The sequence below is a fragment of the Sorex fumeus genome, unplaced genomic scaffold (genome assembly GCF_029834395.1).
Source record: "Sorex fumeus unplaced genomic scaffold, SorFum_2.1 ptg000075l, whole genome shotgun sequence".
Lineage (NCBI taxonomy): Eukaryota > Metazoa > Chordata > Mammalia > Eulipotyphla > Soricidae > Sorex > Sorex fumeus.
The window spans coordinates 10,322,712-10,328,679 of NW_026606132.1; positions in this window are offsets into that span (position 1 = coordinate 10,322,712).

Sequence of the window (5,968 nt, forward strand, 5' to 3'; positions counted from 1 at the left end):
AGCAGAGCCTGGTAAGCTCCCCGTGGCATATTTGATATTCCAAAAACAGTAACGGCAAGTCTCACAATGGTGATATTACTGGTGCCCGCTCATGAAAATCGATGAACAACGAGAGGACAGTGACAGATATATACATACATACATATATATGTATATGCATATATATGTGATATATATGAAGAAGCCACAGTTTCTTTATCTGTTGGATATTTGGGTTGCTTCAGAATGTAAGTTTGTAAGGAAGCTATATTCTGTTTTGAAATTCATTTATTATAGTTTAGGAAGTAATAATAGTGTTAAAATTTATATTTATAAACAAACTCACTACTCCCCACCACAAAAGTGACAATGACACTCCACCATTGTTATTATGTTTCTTCTACCTGGGTCTCTTCTCACTCCCCTTTTCCTTCCCCTATTTGGTAATTGGATTTTATAATTCTGTACCCTACATATGATCAACTTGATTCTTTATACTCCATAACTTAGTGAGGTCATCCTATATTTGTCCTTTTCTCTCTGACTTATTTAGTATAATATCACATTTTCCAATTCCATCCACATTGTAGATGGCACCTTTTCTCACAGTATAGATATGAAAAAGTGCTTACACCACTTCTGAACAGGGAAATACAAGCAATACAGTGGGAAATATAGTGTTTCTTGATTCTGGTGCATTTCTGTTTGATGATAGGAAACAGTTTTTTCCTTGAATAGGGTAATCCTTGGGGTAAACAACAGTAAGATACCATCTCTAACCAGTGAGAGTGGCATATAAAAATGAGATCAGAAACAACTAATATTGGTGGATATGTGGTAAGAAAGGAGTACTTAATTTACTGTTGTTTAGAATGTCATCTCTTTTAACCTCTATGGAAATTAATAAGATTTCTCAAACGCTAAGAATAGAATTCTTATGCAACCCAGTTATTCTATGCCCAGTTTTAAAAATATTTTTATTTATTTAAAGAACTGTGATATATAAAGTTATTGATGTTTGATTTTTCAGCATATTTGTATTTCAACACCAATACAATCACCAGTGTCAACTTCCCTCCAACTTTGTTTCCATATTCCTCCCTACCCACTGTCACCTTGACAAGCACATTACATAGTTCTGGTGGTTGCAGTCTAGATCTCATGTTTTCAGTGTTGTTGAGTCTGTGTTTCTCTATTTCTAGTTTTTAGATTAGTCTACCTAACATCTTCCACAGAGATTGAACCAGGCAACATTCCCACTAATAGTGAATAAGCTATCCTTTTAAACACATCCCCACTAATACTGGATGTTTCCAGATGTTCTAACAAATGCCATTCTCACTGGTAGGAGATGATTTGTTATTTTGATTTTCACTTCCCTGATGAGAAATGATGAGTATTTTCAAATGCCTACAAGCATACCCTATGTCCTATTTGAGTTCTTAGCCTGGGTTTCTTTTACCATGTGCAGTGTCTTATATTGATATACTTTGACTTATTTATTTTGTTCTTTTTTCTCCCTTTGTCAAGGGAGTAGAATAATTAAGTTCTAAATCCTGGAGAGTTCTATATTTTCCTCGATGTATTTTATTGATTCTTTTATATACTTGAGCTTTTTAATCCACTTTGGGTTAACTTTTGTATATGGTGTAATATATAGATCACCCTCCTGCCTGCTCTCTCTTCCATACTTTCTTCCTTCCTTCTTTATTTACCACCACCTGTTTTTGAAAAGAATTTATTTGCTTCACTCCCTGTATTAAGCTCCATTATCAGAGACTATTTATGTAGTGTTATCACTGGGTCTTCAATTCAATTCTATTGATCAGAGACTATCTTTATTCCAGTGTCACACAGTTATGGTTAATATAACTTTAATTTGTGGTTCAAAAACATGGAATATGATACCTCTCATCTTCTTTTTCTTCAGAATTACTGTGGCTATTTGGGAAGTTTTGTGATTCCACAGCAATTAGTAATGTTTACTGTAATTTTCTCTCTTTATTCTTTTAGCAACATCACTGCATGCTTTCTCCACTACTGTAACATTGGCATAATAAAAGCTATTAGGGAGGGTTCCTGTTTGGTCAATATTTTGTGAAAACTTGAAGCATATAAGTAATATGTGTTTTTGAAAATTTTGTTAGTACTCACTAATAAACTTATCTGGACCTGGGCTTTTGTACTTTGGAGTTGTTCTCAAATTACAATTTCATTATTCATTATAGGCATATTTAGATTTTCTAGTTTTCCATCATTGAGTCTTGGGAGATTGTATAATTCTAAAACTGTGTCCATTTCTCCTAGGTTCTCCAGCTTAGTGACATGAATCTGTTCATAAAAACTTTATGATCTTTTGAATTTCTGAGATGGGTATTATTGTAATTTCTCCTCTTTCATCTCTGATATAATTGTCTATTCTCTCCTCTCTATTTCTAAAAATCTCATGAGTATACCTAAGGGTTTGCTATTTTATTTATTCTTTAGGAAACAGTTCATGGTTTCATTTACATCCCGTTTTTATTTGGGGGGTACATCCAGTGGTGTTCAGCGCTTACTCTGAACTCAGGGATCATTCCTGGTGGGGCTTAGAGGACCATTTGTGGTGCCAGGCATCAAACCAAAGTCAATGCATGCAAAGTAAGTGCCCGATTGGCTATTCTATCATTTTGGCACCTCCTTTATACTTAACAGCATTGGCTTTATTTTAATGGGGTGGGGGAGGGTTGTGCCATACCTGGCTGTGCTCATAGGTTTCTCAGGGATCATTCTTAGCAGTGCACAGAGGCCCATAATGTGGTGGGAACAATCAAACCAGCCTCAGCTTCATGCAAAACAAATGCTTAACCCCTATATTACTCTCTGTTCTCCCCATTTTTATACTGTTCCTGGTGCTCAATATGTTGAATAGAGTTCTGGCCATTCTGAATTCTGGTGCGTTTATCTCTGGTGATGGTGTTCAGTTTCTGCCTTGAATATGGTACACATTTGGTAAGCCTTGGGAAGTGTGGCAACCTGTGGGCTTAAAAGCTTTGGTTTTTTCATCCAGGAAGAGACCTGGTCTGGAGATACTGGAGGTACCTTGGACAGTGATCCTGGCTGCCTGTGTGGCAGCTCACATGGGTGTAGATTTTAGGAGTCTCCTTCTCCAGGGAGAGAGTTACCTGGGGGCTGATAACATGGGTAGGCCTTGGTCTGTTCTGTTTGCTGTCAGAGTAGCAGCTTACAGGGGTTCAAAGCTAAGGTGTACTCCCTCCAGGCAAAGAAATATTTACCTGTGGGAGTGGGGCAAGGGCAGGGGCAGGCCTGGATTGATGCCTTTTGTCATCCATGTGGCAGCACATAGGGCTTGGGAGTTTCAAGGGTTCTTGTGCCTTGAAGCTTTTAATCTGGAAGGGGAATGGGAGGGCAGGTCTTGGTATGCTTCTTTGCTGCTAGGGTCGTGACCCACTTGGGCATTGGGGCTTTAGGTGGGAAGACAGTGAACTGTGAAAATATGGAGAAGGCTGTAATCTGTGGCTGCTCCAGGCAGGGACAGAGTTGTCTGGGCAGAGGCTGTGGGGACAGAAAGCCTATATGGAAGCTTTTGGGGTTTGGGGATCTCTTCATTCAGACAAGGAGGGGCAGAGACCATGGGAGCTGATGTAGCTTGGTGGTCCTTGTCATGAGTGTGGCAGTTGAGGGGCTTCAGAAACTCCTCTTATAGGTAGGAAGACTGTTACCTGGGGTGGCTTTGGGACCTTGTTTGGTGTACCTTGTCACTGGTATGGCAGCCAATGAGGACTTGGATTCTTTCCGGGGGAGGGGAGGGCCACACCTGATGGTGCTCAAAGATCACTCCTGAGGGACCTCGGGGACCACGTGTGGTACTAGGAATTGAACCCCTGTTGGCTGTATGCAAGGCAAGTTCCCTACCTGCTATACCCAGGATTTCTCTGCAGCCCCAGGATTTCTTGTTTGGGATTTAAATTCTTTGTCTCCAACTCACACACCTCCATTAAAATAAAAACTCTTTAGATCATTTATGCAATAAAGGGTCTTTGGGAGACAGGATACTGAAATTGCAGTTCCCAAGGCAGGCTGGGCATAAGGCAAGGGAATAGACAGGAAGCAGAGCAGAAACACTGTATTCAGGATGGTGCTATTCACAGGGATGGATTCCAATTGTGTATATTTTATAGTTGTGTCATTCTGCTTAAGCTGAAAGTGCTAGTATCTAGATCCCAGTTTGGTGTCCATTTAGGTTACCAGCTAATTTCTTAGACTTGGAACATTGGTAGGTCAGGAGCATCCAAGGACCTTTAAGACTTATGGAGTGGGAAAAGAATATTTCCTAATAGATCACCCTGCTGCTTTGAACAACAGAATCAAACAATTGTTTCTTTTTTATTTATTTATTTATTTATTTATTTATTTATTGAATTACCGCAGGAAAGGTTACAAAGCTTTCAGGTTTAGGTCTCAGTCATGCAAATATCAAACACATTTCCCTTTACCAATACTTTTTTTTTACCATGAAGAACCCCAATAAAACCCCACCCCCCACCCCTCCCAGTCCCTGTGGGGCAGATGAATTCTAGTTAACACTCTATCTGCTTTGATTAGATTCATTGTTTCAATAAAAGATTCACCACTATTATTTAGAGTTTACCCCCTCCCCGGTCCGTCCTTCATGCCCTACCGAGGTCACCAGTTGCCCCCCGCGAGCGGCTCTCCAGCACGGCCTCAGCCCCAGAAGCACAGGGACTTAATGCAGAACCCGGCAGCTTGGAGCAGAAAAGTGAAAGGACTATGCGTTAATCCAGGCCATCATGTCTGTCCGGAGGGGAAAGGGTGTTGCCCCAGTCGCCTTCTCCTCTCTGGAAAGAAAGATGGCGGCCGCATGGGAGCCTTGTGGACAGCAGGTATGAGCCGGGGGAGTGGGGGCAACTAAAACCTCATGGGAAGGGGGGCGTTTTGGTCCGCCCTTCACGCCCTACCGAGGCCACCAGTTGCCCCCCACTAGTGGCTCTCCAGCACGGCCACGACTCCAGAGCACAGAAACCAATTTCTTAACTATCTGACTTTCAGTATAAATACTTCCAGGGTCAAACAATTCTTTCTTTATTTGGATGATCTCCAAACAGTTCTCAATAGGCTGGGGGACCCTCTTGGTGGCTCTTGGCAACCAGGTCAGCAGTTCAATGTGATAATAGGAGGAAGAAGTGCCGCTTGGGCCCTGTGGTTCTGAGTATTATGCAAGATACCATGGGGGTTCTTGGGGACCTCCAAGGTATTCCCAGAGTTTGTCAAGGGACCATGTGGTGCCAGGAATATCGCCAGCATCAGGTGTATCCAAATCATGTGTCTCAGCCAGTGTAATATTTCTCCATCTCACCAAATGTTATTATTTGTTAATAACTAGAAAACCTTATTGTTCCTCTTGTAGTCTTAGAAGTTGATGAATTTTTTTTATTTTGGTGGCCATGCTCAGTGGTGGTCAGGGCTTGTTCCTGGCTCTGTGTTCAGTGATTATTCCAGGTAAGATTTGAAGGACCTTTTCTGCTGTGGGAATCTAACCTAGGCCAGCCACATGCAAGGCAAAGAGCTCTACCTGCTATATGCTCACCTGGCTCCTAAAAACTGAGAAGATGGAATATATATTTTCTTTAAAATTTTCTCCGAACTAGAAGGAAAGGGAAGGAAAGTAATTTAGGGGTAGAGGGAAAAAGAGTACAGGAAGTAACGGGTGAACAAGCATTGGGCTTCAGTTATACTGATAGTATGGGAGAGTGTTATGGCCATATTTCCGAAGCACAGACCCAACAATACTGAAAACATGAGATCAAAGTTACAATCACTGGAATTTTCCAATGTGTCTGTCAAGTTGACAGACTGAAGACAGGGTGGGAGTTAGAACTAGGGAGGGAATATAGGAACACTGGTGGAGGGAAGTTGATGCCTGATGTGCCTAAAACACAACTCAATAACTTATATTAAGTTCTTTAAT